The sequence below is a fragment of the Panthera uncia genome, chromosome D2 (genome assembly GCF_023721935.1).
Source record: "Panthera uncia isolate 11264 chromosome D2, Puncia_PCG_1.0, whole genome shotgun sequence".
Classification (NCBI taxonomy): domain Eukaryota; kingdom Metazoa; phylum Chordata; class Mammalia; order Carnivora; family Felidae; genus Panthera; species Panthera uncia.
The window spans coordinates 53,169,267-53,187,258 of NC_064818.1; the positions used below are offsets into that span (position 1 = coordinate 53,169,267).

Sequence of the window (17,992 nt, forward strand, 5' to 3'; positions counted from 1 at the left end):
CCCTGCTTTTATTCCCTGCCTCCAACCTGAGAAGTACTGGAGAAGTATTGTCTCTAGAACCCTTTCCTGGATGTTTGGAGTACCATGGAGTAGGGGTAGCAGGGACTCAGGGCTCTGAGACTGGGAATAGTGTGCCTGGGGCATTGTACCCACTCTGCAGAAGTGAGGTGGGAATGATTCTAGGTGCAAAGGGGGGAAGTGGGTGCAGAGAGGACCGGTGGAATTTCTTTAGTTTGGAAAATTGAGGGAATTATGAGGAAAAAAGAAGCTGTTGGAGAAAAGAAGGCAGAGAAGAGTTTGTGTAACATGCTTCCATCCTGTTGTGTTTGTGCTAGAATATCAACATGACTTTAGAGACCCAGGAACAATGGCAGTACATGTCCTTCATAAAGACGTGTTTCCTTTTGATTCATAGAAGGGATGTGGACAATTCTTTATGACCGTGAGAGTGTAAGTAATATGGCACATGCCCGTTAAAGAAAACATGAAAATATAGATTGGGGGAGAAAAGAAAAACAATCATTCCCGACAATATCTTGGTGTATTTCCTTGCAGTTCCTTTTACTATGCCTGTGTTGTTTCTCTTTTTGCATTTTCTTGGCTAGGATCTTGAAAAATTATGAGATGGCATTATGATTGTTAGGCTATACATACAGTTTTAAAGCCTGGATTTTAGCATAGCAGTGAAGCACGAACATTTCTATCTTAGCCTTGCTCTGTTATCATAATTTTTATGGTCCTATAATTTAATAATTCTCCTGTTATTGAACATTTAGGTTGTTACCATTTCCAATAAACGTCTTTATGCATAAAGTTTTTCCATACGTAGGGTTGCATGCTAGGATAGATAGAGTCCCAGAAGTAGAAATACCAGATTAAAACTTGTAAATAGTTTTTAAAGTTCTTGATTACTGTTGCCAAGTTGCTGTCCATAAGGGTGGACATTTCATGCTTCCACAAGCAGCTCCTGTTTTGTTGCATCCCTGACAGCTTTGGTGTTTTTTTAAAAAATAATCTTATCTACTTTTATGTTGTTTTAATTTGTGTTTTTTAAATTTTGTTATTAATTTTGAGAGAGACAGAGAGAGCATGAGCAGGGGAGGGGCAGAGAGAGAGAGTCCCAAGCAAGCTCTGCACTGGCAATGCAGAGCCCAACGTCGGTCTCAAACTCATGAAACTGTCAGATTGTGACCTGAGCCAAAATCAAGAGTAGGACGCTCAACCTACTGAGCCACCCAGGCACCCTGAATTAGTATTTCTTTAATTACCAGTAAATTCAGTGTTTTTAAACATAATATCCTTCTTTTGTATACTGTTTATATCCTTTGCCCTTTTATTACTTATTTGGATTTTATGTTTTCAATTTAATTTATGTGAGCTCTTCATCAAATAAAGATATTCAAGTTTTTCTGCCATATTCACAAGTTTTTCTGAGTCTTCCCTTAGTGTTTTTTTTTGTACAAAGACTTATAGCTGTAAATAGATCCAATACACTTTTATCAGTGGTGCTGTGGTTTTCAAAATAGTTTGATACTGCATTTTTATGGTCTCTTTAACCCAGAATAATATATATTTTTTAAGTTCCAAGTGATTGTTATTTTTGTTTAAACTATTAATTTTAATTAAAATTTCATTTTATTTCACAATGGATACAGAATATGGCTTTATAATTTCTGAGATTTCTTTGTACTTAAGCATGTAGTGAATTTTTTGTGAATGCTTATAAAGGAGATATATTCTGTTTTTAAGACATAAGAGTGGGTATTTAAAAATCTACCCAGTCATTTCAATCATATGGTAACCCCTCCCCAACCATAATTTTCTCCTATGTGAAATGATAGTCAATATCCATTATTTTCAGTTCTGGTGGGGAAATGCGACCTGAGTCATTTTTATTGTGGCTTGTTAGAAAAGTAGGGGCATGATGGAAAGTTGGGAGTATGGAGGGAAGGTCAAGAAGATGCAGAGAAGGAGTAATTCAGTGTTGGGAAAGAGACAAGAAGGTGAGAGGAAGTTCTCAGGTGACATCTGAAGCAGCTGAGCCTCGTATGGCTAGGAAGTATGCAGTGGCTGTGAGTGAGAATTACCCGGCCTCTCTGTTTCATGTAACCATGGCAGGTTCCAGGAGGCCAGAGCCAGGATGTGGGACTGTTTGGCAGGATTTAAGAGGTGGGGTCAGAATCACTGAACCATAAAACTGAAACAGTATTGCTTAAGTGGATAAAGACTCAGACACATGCACAAAAAGACATCTGAAGTGATGCGTCATCAGTAAAATAATTTTTTAGGGTTTGTGCTCAAAAGACAGGATAGATAGGACCCGAACAACCCTTGTTTCCAGTGAACAGGGTTAGTTAACAGAAATTAATAGTGCAGTACTCATATTTTCTAATTTTAGCTATGTAAAAACGTTCCTGGTACCATCTTTTGCTTAATGTCTTCTTTTAAATATTTTTTTAAATTAATTTATTTGGAGAGACAGAGAGAGTGCACGGGAGGGGCAGAGAGAGAGAGAGAGAGAGAGAGAGAGAGAGAGAGAATCCTGCTGTCATTGTGGAGCCTGTCACAATTGTGGAGCCTGCTGTCATTGTGGGGCTCGATCCCACGAACCATGAGATCATGACCTGAGCCGAAATCGAGTCAGATGCTTCACTGACTGAGTCACCCAGGAGCCCCTATGTTTTCTTTTTATTGCTTTCTTTTGGTGACTTGAGAAATAGATTTTTTTCATAGAAATAGAGCTTTTCCCCATAGATTTACTTTCTTTTTCTTCTTTTTTGGTCAATATAGTAACCGAGGTAGGCTGCAAAGATTATAGCTCCTAATCTTTAGAATTCATGCATGTCCTATTGAAAAAGAGTCTTCACAGATGTGATTAAATTAAGGATCTTTAACTGGGGAGAGTATCCTGGATTAGCCAGGCGGGCCCTAAATGCAACCAATATCCTTATAAGAGGGAGGGAGTGGGGGATTTGACACAGAAGGCAATGTAACCACTGAAGCAAGATGCTGTGCCTCTGGCTTTGAATGTGGGGGAGAGGGCCACTAGCCAAGGAACGCATGGAATGGAGTTTAGAAGATGGAAAAGGAAGAACGGCTCTGCCAACACCCTGATTTCAGCCCAATGAAGCTGATTTCAGACTTTGGACCTGTGAAACTGTGAGAGAGTAGATGTGTATTTTGCTTTAAGCCACCAAGTTGGTGGTAATTTGTTATGGCAGCCGTAGGAAACGAATACAGCAAGTTTTTAATGCGTGGAAGTGGTAGTGACTTTAGTTAGTTAACCTACAGGTTCGGTGTGTATTGGACCACCTGCTGTTCTAGTCACCTTACAGCTGTTAACTCAGTTCTCAAACAAGTTTTGGAGATCAGTACTGTTTACTGTCCCTGTCTTACAAACGAGAGACTGAAGAAGTGAGTTAGCAAAAGTCTCTCCATTGGTCCGTGTTGAAGTTGAGATTTGAATTCATAGTTGTTGATCTTACTATTATTTTGAGATATAATTCACATACCACATAATTCACCCACTTAACATCCACTTTTTGGTGTTTTTTACTACGTTCACAGAATTGTGTAGTCATCGCTACAATCAATTTTGGAACATTTTATCACCCCAGAGAGAAACTCTGTACCCATTAGTCGCTTCCATTTCATCTCCACATACCGTTTCTTCCCCCCACAGCCTTTGGCAAACACCAGCCTCCTTTCTGCTAAAGTTTTGCTTCTTCTGAACATTACCTATCATATATTCCATATTTTATCCATTTTATCCATAAAACCACATTTTATCCATTCATCACTTAGTGGGTATTTGAGGTGTGTCTACCTTTTATCATTATGAATAATGCTGCTCTGAGCATTCATGGACTAGTTTTTGTGTGGATCTATGTTCTTAATTTCTCTTGGATATATACCAAGAAGTGGGTCATATATCTATGCTTAACCATTTGAGGAACTGCCAGACTGTTTTCCAAAGTAGCTGCATCATTTTACATTCCCACCAGCAGTGTGTGATGGTTGCAGTCTCCCTCCATCCTTACTTAGCCCTTTTTATTTTTTTATTGATCTTTGATTATAGCCATCATATTGAGCGTGAAGTGGTGTCTCGTGGCTTTGATTTGCATTTCCTTGATGGCTAATGATTTTGAGCATCTGTTTATGTGTTTAATGGGTATTTGTAGATCTTCTTTGGAGTAGGACCCTTTGTCTAATCCATAGTCATGAACATTTGCACTTATGTTTTGTTTGAACGATTTTCTGGTTTTAGCTCTCACATTTAGGTCTTTGATCCATTTTGAATAGTTTTTGGATGTGGTATGAGGTGGAGGCCCAACTTCATGTGAATATCCAGTCGTCCCAGCACCATTTATTGGAAAGATTATTCTCTTCCCCAGTGAATTTTCTTGGCAGCCTTGTTGAAAAGCAATTGACTGTAAATGTGAGGACTCTCAGCTCTATTCTGTTGATCTGTTTGTCTATCTCTGTGTCAGTTCCACCCTGTCTTGATTACGATAACTTTGTAGTAAGTTTTGAAATCAGAGTCAGTTCTTTTTTTCAAGATTGTTTTTACTCTTTGGGGTCCCTTGAATTTCCATATGAATTTTAGGATCAGCTTGTCAATTTCTGCAAAGAAGCCAGCTGGAATTTTCATTTTATTCTCCATGTATCCTTTATGAACCATTGGCTATTTAAAAAAAAATTTTTTTTTACATGTATTTATTTTTAAGAGGCAGAGAGAGAGAGAGCACAAGTGGGGGAGGGACAGAGAGAGAATGAGGCACAGGATCCAAAGCAGGCTCCAAGCTGTGCACAGAGCCTGACGCAGGGCTCGAACTCACAAACTGTGAGATCATGATCTGAGCCAAAGTTGGACGTTTAGCTAAGTGAGCAACCCAGGTGCCCCATGAACCATTGGCTTTTTAAATCCAAGTTGAGTCTCTGGAGAGTCTCTGGAGTTTTCATGGAGGAATTTATACTAGTTCACATTTATTTTACGTAACATTCTTGTTTTATTCTCCCTGGTGTTGAATGTTTTCTCATATTATGCTTTTTGCTATATGGACTCTGTGCTTTTGCTTATTTATTTTTATCTATATTTCTAGAAAGCTGTGGATAACAGATATCTTATTTTTATTTTTCTCTGTGGATATATTAAATGAAAATAAAAACATTCCTGAGCTTAAGTTTATCTTAATATCAAAGTAAAAACAAGAGTAATTGTGGCTGTGTTATGAAAGGTAAGAATTTAAGAGCTTTTGCTTCCCTCGGTCTTCCTTTCTTATTTTAATTATTTAATTTCATAATATTATAAATTCCAATATCTAAAACTATATTAGGCATTTATTTAATAGGTTTTTCCTTTTTATTTGGATATTAATAATTATACTCATCCCTCCATGGATTTAATTGGTTTCAATATAGTTCTTTTCTCATTATGCGTTCAATCCCATCCTTGAGTTCTTAATTTTATTTCTCTTCATAATGCTCTAGTCAGCATACCAAAGTAATTTTTTAGAAAGGGCATCAGTGTGGTAAGAGGGTGACAATTTGTCTAAATATAGACATCTTATCCCCTCCTGTAATTGGAAATATTCTTCTACTGTCTTGAGGTGTCTGGTGCTGAGAAGTTTGAGGACAGCTGTTTTCCAGCCCTAACGTTCTTCTGTTCTCTAGTCCTGACATTTATACTTCTTACAGCAAGACAACTGAGTACAGACTTCCTTTCACAGATTTTGCCTAGAATATGGTAAACCCCTTTGATTGCCAAATTCAGGACTTCTTTAGGAGCAAGAAAGATTTCTCTTGACATAACTCCTATCAGTGTTCCTGCTTTGTTCGTTTTTTCCCTCCAGGACCTATTATTTGGATCTCTAATCTCTGAACACCATCTACCTTTCTCTCTCTCTTTCTTTCTCTTTCCTTTCCTTCATTGTTTTGTTTTTGTTTTGTTTTGTTTTGTTTTTGTATTCTGAGAGTGTTTTCCTACGATATGCTCTACATCACTGATGCAATTATCCTTAATTATTCCAATATAAACTTTCATTCAGCTGCAGTGTTTTTGGTTACCATGAAATCTTTTATCTTAGTCTGTTCTCTTCTCATAGCAACATCCTCTTGTATCTAACTAAAAAATAAACAAGGAAAGATTTCTCTCTCGTTCTTGCATCATATCTATTTTAGAGGCAAGCTTTTCCTTCATCGTTCTTTCTACTTTACTGTAAAATTTATTTAGTCTAAGGCCTTACCATTAAAAAAAAAAAAGATTCCTTTCGTATGTGTGTGCAGATGAATGTGTGTATTTTTCACCTTGTTCTAAAAAGAATTGAAGGAAGTGTTGGGGGAGATTCATCCTAGCCCAGTGTTAGAGATGATTGGAATGCATAGTCTCCCCTTGGCCCCCTCAAATTCCCTTTGGATCCCGGAAGAATGTAGTCACTAAGTGCTAGATCTCCTTCTACATGTGGGAAGACATTTCAATCCTCTAGCCAAAAAAAGCTAACTCAGATCCAGGAAGGAAGACAAATGTCCTGTCACTATTTAGTCATGTTTGAGAGGACAGTCTACAGTTGTCAGAATTCTCTCAATGTTATTGTCCAGAGGCATAAAGACATCCAGGAAGGACCCTTCTTAGGACCTGTTTTCTTCTCTTGTCCCTTCCCTACTGACAGCAAATTTATGTTGAACTGAAGAGTGAGCAGCTGTTCCACTGCTTAGTGCCTTGCCTGAGTAATGCCTTTTTTTTTTTGGAGATCAGTTCTAAGATCTCTTTATACTCATGGTAGACACATGGCTGCCAAGTCACAGAGGCAAAAACAAACTCAAACAAACAAAACAAAGCGAGACAAAACAGCCAACCCGGGGCTTCTCAAAGAGTTACCCTTGCCTCTCCCATCACACTCTGATGCTCTTCTCCCGTAATGTGGGTTTGTTCTTTCTACGTTAAATGGGTAGGAGGGCCAACTAAGGCCTCTTCTTACTTGTGCCTGGTTATGCTGCCATGTCCCTGAAGAGATGATGCTGGCCATTAGTGTCATGCCTTAATTCGAATACAGCGGCTTTTCATTTGGGAAAAAAATCCCATTTCTTTTAAGGCATAGTTGTAGATTTTCACAAAAATGTGGGAGAGTGTGGCAAAGTATTTTCACTTATGCTACCATCATGCTTGGTGGTCATAAGACTTGGCTTTGTGAAATCATTCTGGCAGCAGTCTAGGGAATGAACCAAGATTGGTGAGCGATGGAGGGAGACTCGTATTGGGTTTCTGCAGTAGCCCAGTAGGCGAGAAGTGATGGGGACCTGCACTAAGGCATTGATGGTGCAGGGTGTGGGGGCAGGGGAATGGATGGGAGGGGCTGGATTTAGACAATTTTCTGAATTATAGAGTCTGAAGTAGAGAGCTAAGTGGTTTGTTGGGAGAGAAGGAGAAAGAAATGTCAAGACTTATTCTCAAGTTTAGATTTGAATGATTGGGTCAGTAAGTGCTTATACAATAAGGCTAGGAAGTGGGGAAGGAGAGTAGATTTGACAGAGGAGGAGAGAGATAACAAGTTCATCCTGGCACATGCTGAACAAGAGATGGTTATAAGACATCAAGCAGAGATACTATGTTGATTGCTGGAAATTTGGGTCTAGAGCTTAGAGAGGTCTGTCCAAAATCCAGAGATAATGAGAGTTGGAGTTGGAAAGGATGGGCATGAATAAATCTCCCTGGAAAGGGTAGAGAATGAAAACAGAAGAGGATGAAGAATGATACCTAACAAGTACCAATGTTAATAAAGGGATGGGAAGAGAAAGGATTTAAGAAAAGAGATTCAGAATCTCTTCTGGTATTTGTGCTTTCTGTTGCTTATTTTGGTAGCTGAGTGCCTTTTTTTTTTTTTTAATTTTTTTTAATGTTTATTTTTGAGAGAGAGACAGAGTATGAGTTGGGGAGGACCAGAGAGAGAGGGAGACACAGAATCTGAAGCAGATTCCAGGCTCTGAGCTGTCAGCACAGAGCCCAATGTGGGGCTTGAACCCACAAACTGTGAGATCATGACCTGAGCCAAAGTCAGCCACCCAGGTGCCCCATGAGTGGTTTGCTTTCTTAAATTCCTGCAGGGTTGCCCTCTCCACACCATCATGATGTCACAAGTTTTGGTTAAATCCATATGCAATGTTTCCTTTAGCATGACTAATTATTAAGTATTGTTTGTGCCTCAGATGTTCTTTCCTATAGGACTTTTTATTTTTACTGACATTAATAAGGCCTCTCACTTCTTTATATGCTTAGTTCTTAGTGTCTCTCTATTAGTAATCCTTTTTTACAAACCCTTTGATACACTTTCCTACATAGTCAGTAATGTTTCTTTTTTGTCCTTCTTTTCTTGTCTGTTCTTTTTTAAAACCTCCTCTCTGAACCTGTTGTCCTATCCCCATCTAAGTTCATTGCTCTTCTAGACTGCTGCATGGTTGTCTTCCTGGACTTCTTCCCCTGACCTTTCTACTGTTGATTTTGGTTCTCCGTTTGTACTACATCTTTTCCTTTTCCTAGGTTCACTATCTCACTTGGGTGGAGCACATCCTTTGGTACTTCCTGAGAAAAGGTGCATTGGATTAAAAATGTTGAGGCCTTTGTGTCTTTTGGATTTTTGAAGTCTGATGCTATTCTTATTCCCAATTATTTTTATGCCACTTGTTCCTCCCACCCCACCCTCTGTTTTCTAAGAAGCATTTAGGATTTTTTCTTTATCCCTTATGTACTAAACATGTATAGTGATGTACTTTGGGGTGTGTTTATTTTCATCTATTGTGTTGGGCATTCAGCCCCTCCCATCTGGCAGCTCAGGTCCTTTAGTTCTGGGAAATTTTCTCATATGGTTTCTTTGATAATTTTCTTCCCGTGGTTTTCTCTGATCTTTCTTTTTGGAAGGTGTATTAGGCGCTGTCTCTCTTGTATTAATAATTTTAATTTCTTGTGTTTTCTCCCCATCTCTTTGGCAGTCAGCTCTACCTTCTAGGATATTTTCTCAGCTTTATCCTTAAAATTTCAAAGACATTTGTCAAGTTCATTTTTCAGTTATTGTAGTTTAAAATTTTAAAAACTTGTTTTTATTTTCTAATTGTTTATTTAAACAAAATTGTACACTCTTTTGGTCTCACAGATGCAATTTTTTTCTCATCTCTGTGAGGATAATAATTGAAATTTTCCCCTCTGTTTCCTCTGAGCTTGTTTATTTGTTTCCATTTTAGTCTTTCCCATTGAAGTCTTTTCCCACATATTATTATTATCTTTACACAATTCTATCAGGTCAATGTTATTATTATCCTCATTTTATGGTTAATATGTCTTAGAAAGTATATCACTGCTTTATTTTTCTTACCAGGGATGTCTGAAAAAGTTATCAGAAACCAGCCAAATCCACAGTCCAGCATCTTGATCAAGCTGAATTCTCTGTTGAGTCCTAGAGTCTCTGCTTGCCCTCCTATACTTTACTTTTCCTAAATGCCAGAGAGAGTTCTCTTATTATATGAGATAGATCTGTTACAAAGATTTGCTCTTTTTAAAATTTAACTGAATGTTTCTCCTTTCCTGCATCTTCCTTCTGCCATTTGCACTAGTTCTTCCCTCTGAGCCATAGAGGTGGACCAGATCTAAATCCCTTTCTGTGGGATAGTCCCTCAGATATTTGAAAGGATATGGCCATGACTCCTCCGTGTCTGCCATTCCCCAGCTGAAGAGGCCTCAGCTTTCCTACTGTATTTCACTGTTTTGTCAAGTTCCAGTTGGCTAACACTTTTGTTTTTTGGGAAGCTTCAGATCAGTTCTAGGCTGTTAAGGTCTCACTTTAAGTGTGTTGTCTGAAACTTAATACAGAGTCCAGATGTGCTTTGAAAGCCTGAGCCTTGACTGGGGTCCTGTCACTTTATTCATGTGTCCTGCAGTTGGTTTAGTTTTAACTTAACAGAGTGTCATATGCTCTAACATCTTTTCCTAGTAGGTGATAGTTTTGATAAGCGTCTCACAAATTTTAATTTCTGAGACTCTGAGATGCTTACTTCTACTTACTTCCTTTTGATTAAGGCTATGAGTATGTTGTCCTTCTTGGTTATTGCTTTTACTACTTAGGATTTCCTTTATAAGGCCAATTGCTCTTGACCTTAGATATTAACCCCAAATGGAGGTTCTAAGGTGATATTAAAAAATGGAAAGATCTTGTTAATGTAAACTACATAAATAAAAACTATCATATGCAAATTTGAAAAGGAAGATACAATGTAAACAGGAGTTTTCCAGGTACCATGTTAAGCACGTTGAACCCATTACCTCATTTGACCTTTACAAAAATCTTATGACATGAGAAATACTGTTATTCCTGTTTTAAAACTGAGGAAGTGAGGCCAATACCATATAGCTAGGAAGGCCAAAGGTGTGATACAGTCCTAGAAACGCCACGCTCAAGGCTGATAATGCTGTTACCTAGAGAATTGAAGCTCACACATTACATTTTGTGCTAATTATAGCTAATATTATTGAATGGAATTATCTTATATAACCTACTGAGGTGTATTACATCTGTTTCTTTTAACAGAGCATACCAAGGATAAAAACGTTTATTTGACAGATCAAGGCGATGACATTGACATTCTGAACATTAATTCTTACAGTTCTTTAAGAGCAGGGATTATTCATACTTTATATATCTTATTAATACTTATATATATCTTATACATACTTATGTATATCTTATATATCTTATAAAGTTTTACTCATACTTTATATATCCAGTACCAAGCATATTCCAGACAATCAAATGTTATTCAAATCAGTGCAAGCGTGAATATATAAATGAGTACATAATGAATGAATGAATGAAATTATAAGATATCAGTGACTAGTAAAGTTTTTAGGTCTATTAAAGTTTTGAGGCCTATTTGCCCCATACATCTTCAATAAATTTGTCCCTGTATAAATCTTCAATAGGTTGCTTTGCTTTATGAGCTCATATGTTTGCTCTTTGTAATGTTTTCATCTCATTGTCAGTGTTCTAAATGGAACATCCATAGATATGACATGTACCTGAAGCTCTTTGTAGATGGGGAGAGTAAAAGGAAGTTGCTGTAGGTAGCTCAGGTCATTGTGTCCAAGGGAGACAAATAAAGTCATGTTTGATCCAGACCATGGGTGTATTCAAGGGCTTTGATCCAAGGTGGGGGTCCAGCTGCAGGGGCATCTGGGAAGTACATCCTTGGTCTGTTGCCAAGTCATTGGGCAGAAACGTCTGTCTGAGGTCACTGGAAACTGAATTCAGATCCTACATGAAAGTAGTGGACTGAAACCAGCATACAAGGTCAGTCCCCTACCAATTTGGTCAACATCTGTGGTCTGACTCTAATCCTATGGTGGAAATGAAGCAAGGACCAGGAACTGGGTGGCCAGACTCTAATGTACTCTATGATGAATTTACCTAAGGAGGTTTGCCCAGATTCTCGCAAAGGGGTGGTTAAATTCTTTGCAGGACACTTGACCCAAGGCATGGAAGCAACATGGGTTTTCAGATGCTCTCCCATTATGGTGAAGAAATTCCCAATATACTGTAGGAATTAGGTGGAGTTGCTCCTCAGGAGATAAACCTATTGTGTCTTCACCAGAGTAGGGCAAAGCTGGACAGGCGCAAACAGAGAGGGACAAATTGCTAATGGAACTTTTGTGAGTAGGGGCTTCTGTCTCTCCTTTGAAACTTCTGCCCTACGGGGCGCCTGGGTGGCTTGGTCGGTTAAGCGTCCGACTTCGGCTCAGGTCATGATCTCACGGTCCGTGAGTTCGAGCCCCGCGTCGGGCTCTGTGCTGACCGCTCAGAGCCTGGAGCCTGTTTCAGATTCTGTGTCTCCCTCTCTGTCTGCCCCTCCCCTGTTCATGCTCTGTCTCTCTCTGTCTCAAAAATAAATAAACATTAAAAAAAAAATTAAAAAAAACAAAAGAAACTTCTGCCCTCCAATTTATTGTCTGTCTCAAAATACACTGCTCTGGGGGTGCCTGGGTGACTCAGCTGATTAAGTGTCTGACTTTTGATTTCAGCTCAGGTCATCATTTCGTGGTTCATGAGTTTGAGCTCTGCATCAGACTCTGCACCGACAATGTGGACCTGCTTGGGATTCTCTCTCCCTCTCTCTCTCTGCTCTTCCCCTGCTCATGCTGTTTCTGTCTCTCTCAAAATAAATAAATAAACTTAAAAAAATACATTGCTCTGAACTGAAGATAATACTTCAGAGAGAGTGCAATGAAGGCATTGATTTGCAGGGAGTGGTTCATAAAAGGACTTACATTGTGCCAAGACCTATGTTAAGTGCTTGACTTTCACTATCTCATTTATCCCTACAACAACACTTTTTGACCCATCAAGCTACATATAGAGTATTTCCACCACTCAAAAAGTTCCCTCATGATTCAGTGCAAATTTGTTTACTTTTAATTGATTCATTGAGTAAAGAACTGGAAATCACTATGGGTGGTACATTCCCTTTCTGCATCACATTGGAAGTGAGATGTTGACAAACTGGGTGGGTGGGTATATCCAGAATGGGAAAGGATTCAGAGACCATGTTGTATAAAGAACATGTGTCAAAAGAAATAGTGACATGAATATGACTGGTACTAATATGGTAGTTCTAAGAAAAATTGGAAACCTGCGTTTGGTCAATCAAAGTTAGCCAAATATTTTAAGACACTTTCCAATATTGGAGGAAAGGGTTATTATAGGGCCATTTGGGGGAAGTCCAAGGTCTTAGGACAGTCATGAGCAGAGAGGATATGAAGGAGGGAGACAGAATTTTCCCTGTTGTGTTAGTGACTGCATCTTGCATTAGTTCATCTCAGCTTTGTTTTTTCTTCCCGCCCCACCCCCCACAGTCTTTCCATTATTTTATCTATTTATGAATTGCTTCTCTAAGAACTCTTAAGTCTGCCTGTTTAACTCTTGGTCCTCTGTATCACAAATTCTACTGGTGTCAGGATTCTTGGATGATAGTAGGTATGGTGAGGTGGAAGCATAAAGAATATTCAGGATAATAAGACATGGGACTGGAAGTAGAAGACTTGGTTGAGTTGTACACCCAGTAGCATATAGGTGGGGCAAGTGTCCTTGCTCTTCAGCCTCAGCTTTTGCATACTTGTAAAATGGAACTCTGTGTGTGTGTGTGTGTGTGTGTGTGTGTGTCCTAGGGAGTTTCTCTGAGGATCAAAAAGAGAGGGAACATAAATGCGTTTGCAAACTGTTGTTGACATAATTGAAATGTAAAGTTTTCTATCACTATTGCCATTGTGACATTACCATTTGCAAGACCTCCTTTAATTTGGAAGCCCCTTAAGCCACAATGATTTGTGTAGTGGGGTCATTACTGTGTTGGAGCCTTAAATGGAGACTTTATCCATGATTTCTGAAAGGTCACCCACCCCAGAGACACATGTGAACAGAAAACAAATTTGTTTGTTAATTGGTTTCAGTTCTGTTGGCTTCAAATAGAGATCTCTGGGAGTCCTTGGCTGGTACATCAAGGGGACATTTCGAAGGAAATCTGTATGAGACCTCAGAGCAAATAGGCACTCAGCTATTTCCTTTCTAAAAAGGAAAAAAATTCTGCTTGTTTGGGTGCATGAACATATGTATAACAGCTTGCTCTAATCCTTTCCCCCATGCCTTGTTCCATTTTAAAGATAGAACAATCTAACACCCCAGCTTTTATATTATCTTCCACTTTAGGACTTTCACAGTGTTTCTGGAAATTTTGCCTAAGCAGCATTACACCTTCTTTATTTCACAGGTATGCATAAAAAAGCAATATCCATTAACATTCTTCATGGCATTTTGATGGTAGGAAAAATATCTGAGTTTATTTTTAGGGAAAATCACAGGGCAGAAAGAATAACAAATATTTGTGGTTGCCTTGGGAACTCAACTTCTAGATATTATGATTATGGAAAGGAGGAACAGATTTGGAGCTGGGGCAATTGGTTACCAAATAATAGAACAGCAAGAGAACCTGCAAGAGAGTTAGAAAGAAGTAGATCTATGTAAAAAAAAACAGGTGCCTTGTCAATTATTTTTTCTTTTTGTCTGTTTCTGATTACTATATCCTGCCTTCCTGAGAGAGGAATGTGATGGGATGCTTAATATAACCAAGTGATTTTCTTGTTCTCTCTCTCTCTCTCTCTCTCTCTCTCTGTGCGTATGCGTGTGTGTGTGTGTGTGTGCGTGTGTGTGTGTGTGTGTGTGTGTGTGTAAAGGTCAAGGTACCAATTTGACCTTTCACCAAATTGTCCTCAGAGGAGAAGGTTTCCAAGGGGAGGCACTGGAGCCAGGAAATCAAGCTTTTTGTATTCCTGGATCTTTCTTGGAACAGCTCATTATGTGTGACATTTACAGATGTAGCCCCAGCTGCTCAGGAGTGTAAGTTCCTCAGAATACACATGCTTTATAGGAGCATTAAAAGTGTCCTATGTGTTGGGAGGAGCACTGGGTGATGTATGGAAACCAATTTGATAATAAATTTCATATTAAAAAAATAAAAAAATAAAACTCAAAAAAAAAGTGTCCTATGCTGCTTGTTGCCAGCATTTCTTTTTTTTTTTTTTTAATATATGAAATTTACTGTCAAATTGGTTTCCATACAACACCCAGTGCTCATCCCAAAAGGTGCCCTCCTCAATACCCATCTGTTGCCAGCATTTCTAGCACTGATACTCACTAGCAGCTTGTTCCTCTGGCCAACCTCAGAGACAAGGGGACTTCTGTGAGCTCTGATGTCTCGTGCAGACAGTGGGACTAACTGTGGGGTTTGAAGTCCTGGAAGAAGATTCTAGTTTCATTCCCCAGTCACTCCAAGGCCTTGGTGGACCCAGGATATGGGGGTTCTGTACTTGTATGGCCTTCTGAGTTGCATACGGCATTTGACTTGCTGTTCCCCCAGAAAACATTTGATGTACACCCCAAACACTCAGGGCCTGTTGGAAAGCACCCCTAGGCCTAATACTGTTTCTCTTGGAGCTGGCAGACAATGGAAGGAAAGAGTTACTTGGGGAAAGAAGTAAAGCTGGATGTCAGAGTGGGGTTAGGATTCAAGCATCAGGGTCTACAGGGCTCCAAGACTCTCGCCACTCCATTCCCACAGGACAAGATAGTGATGGGGTGTGTTATTGGGAGTTTAAGCCTAAGGGAGGGATATGTGTGAGGCATAGGTGACAAGGACTGGGTTAGGTTATCTGGGGTGCTAGGGGCTGACAGGCCCATTTGGAGAAGTCAGAAAACACAGGTAACAGACTCTATTGTTGCATATAAGCTGGCAGGAACTGCTTTGATGAGGGCATAGTGCCAGCCCACATGACTGGGCAGCCACTGTGGAAGTCATCCTCCCTGATTTCTCTTCCATTGCCAAAACTCAGCTCTTCTTTGATTCTGTCTCTGTGTCTCCTGCTGCACAGGCTGCACTGGCTGGAAAACTCCCTTCTATTGTCACAAATTGTATTCGAGAGGGTTTCTTGTTCCAGGCCAACTCCATTGATCTCCTAAGAAAAAGAGGTAGAGCCGAATGTTCAAGCATTTGGATGAACCAAACCTCCAATCCTAGTTCTGCCTCTTACTAGCTATATCATCACCGCAGGCAGGTAACTTAACTTTTCTGAGTCAGTGTTCTCAACCAGTACAATATGATTAATTTTGTATTGGTTTGTTCAGAGGGCTAAATGAGGTAATGCAAGCCCAACCATGGCTCAAGCAGTGGTTGTTGGCGTAGTCTATTGTGGCCAAGATCATAAGGTCACAGGACATGAAAAGCAGCCACAAAACCCAACCTAGACATTTATGAGGCAGAAACCACCTGTGGTGACCTTCTTAGAAGATGGCTTATGTTAACTGGCCATACTTGACTGAAGGAAGTGGGTAGGTGGTAGGTGGGGGGAGGGGTAGGAGGAGATAGAAAAGGGAAGAGTTAAATGAGTGTCAGTTCCTCCTAATAACGAAGAGCATAGTATTCCCACCATCACACAGGCTTGTGCTTACATTCCAGCTCTGCACTTACTGTGTGACAATGAGCACATTACTAAACATCTGACCCCCAGTTTCCTCAAGTGCAAATTGGCCTAATGATATCTATAGTGTTGTGAAGATTTCATGGATGGTGCACGTAGTGTTTAGCATAGTGCCTGGTACCCAGCAAGCACATAACAAACGGTAACTGTGAGGATGAAACTGAGAGTTTTCCAGTGCTGCTCTTTCCATCCAAGGAGGCAGGAAGGAGACAGGGTGGGTACTTGGTAAAACTGGGTGCTGGTGAAGTGGATGTGGTATCTGAGAGCTTCATTTCTGGACCTCTCTTCTATATCCTGAGCCTTATGTCCTCCCACCCTGCTGCCCAGTGCCTGGGTGCTGCCAAAGTCCCTTTCCTCCAACCCATCCCAAGGGATAGTTTGTCCCTTGCCCTCCTCCTATACTGCCTCCAAACCCATGTTCTTTCTATTCAGCTTTTCCACAGCCAGGTTTGGGGAACACAGTCCATCTCAACATTTCACGTTAAGGTGTGAAGAACCACACAACTCCCTTCCACTTTAAGGCCCCAGAGTATTTCTTTACTCCCCTGAATTGGAAATGAGAATGAGAAGCAGTGGAGTAGAGAGTGTACTTTGAGCCCAAGGACTTCCATATTGCCCTGAAAGGAGCCTGCAAGACAAGCCTGGAGGAAGGGCAGAACCAGCAGGGGAGGGAGAAGGTGTGGGTTTCCCTAACCTCCCTACAGCATCCCCTTTCTTTGCCTGAGAAGGCGAACCCTAATTCTAGAACTTGAAGCTGATGTTGCTTTCCGAAGAATAGGGTGACCCAGGACTGATACTCACCAAGCCAGGCTCAGTCCTAGATTCTGGCTTCCAGTGTACTGTCAGCAGCAAAACCTGGTTCCCAAACCACCAAGTCTAGTGAGAAAAAGTATCAGCAAATGGTGAAGTGACAGGAATCTTTGCACCCACCCTAGACTTTTCTATCATGAGAAAAAGAAGAATCCTGGAAATTTGGGAAATTAAAACACTTTTCAACACCATTTACAGATGTAAAAAGCCTCTGGTTACTTGGGTATTGCGCATTTGCATATTTGATTTTATACATCGATTCAAAATGAAGTTATGGCCTTGCAAGCTATAATCATCATTATCATAATAATCATAATCATTGATTTACAGTTCATATGGGAGTTTCTGAAAGATTATTCAGTTTAATTCTTTTAGCAACTCCATCAAATAGGTAGTACTGTTAATCCTCCTTTTACAGTTGAAGAAACAAAGACTGAGAATGTGACTTACTCAAGATCCCAGCTCCTGTAACCTCTGGGTGTTGTTTTGCTGTTGCTTTTTCATTTACGTAGTCTGCTGCCAACTTTAGAATAATTCATGGAAAGGTGTGAGGCTATGGCTCTTTGCCTCTTCCAATGTGAAGCATAATAAGCTGCATTAATTTCCAGGAAAAGGGCTGAGAGAGAAAAAAGGAGAATACATCTATGATTCATTGATACAACTTTTAAGGAAATTTGATAAGTCTAGAATTTCAAGCTTTCTTTTGACCATCTTCATTTTTTTTTTTCGAATCAAAGTTTAACCTATTGAAATAAATATACTTTTACTCTACCTAAACATGAAGCTCCACATGTCACAGGGCTTAGAAGGGTGGGTCTCCTAACTGATTGGAGGCAGTAAGTTCTATTTCTTATTTAAAGTCATAAATGTTTTAGAATAGGGAGGGAATGTTAAGATATTGTTTGTATGAAAATACAAAAGCATGAGATTGGAAGCTTGTTGCAGGGCTTTGGATGAGAACAAAGGAGGGAGAGTGAAAACCGACATTGTTGTATGAGTATAAGATAAAACCACCCTAGTCAGGTGGAAGCTTTGGATGAAGTATTTCTATTAAAAAGCAAAGACAGGGGGGGTTCCGGAAGATGGCGGCGTAGGAGGACGCGGGGCTCACAGCGCGTC

At 39.7% G+C, this 17,992-nt stretch overlaps 1 protein-coding gene across 3 annotated transcripts in view; it reads left to right on the forward strand.

The window, feature by feature from the left end:
- Positions 1-17,992, forward strand: part of ENTPD1 (ectonucleoside triphosphate diphosphohydrolase 1) — a 133,359-nt gene that overhangs the window by 44,467 nt on the left and 70,900 nt on the right. Inside the window, exon 1 of one of the 3 annotated variants that reach the window (XM_049645486.1) lies at positions 10,752-11,330. The exons of the other annotated variants lie outside the window; for them this stretch is intronic. The gene's annotated coding sequence lies outside the window, so the exon portion shown is untranslated. Of the gene's footprint in view, positions 1-10,751; positions 11,331-17,992 lie in introns of those variants that run through there. 3 annotated transcript variants of the gene reach the window in all.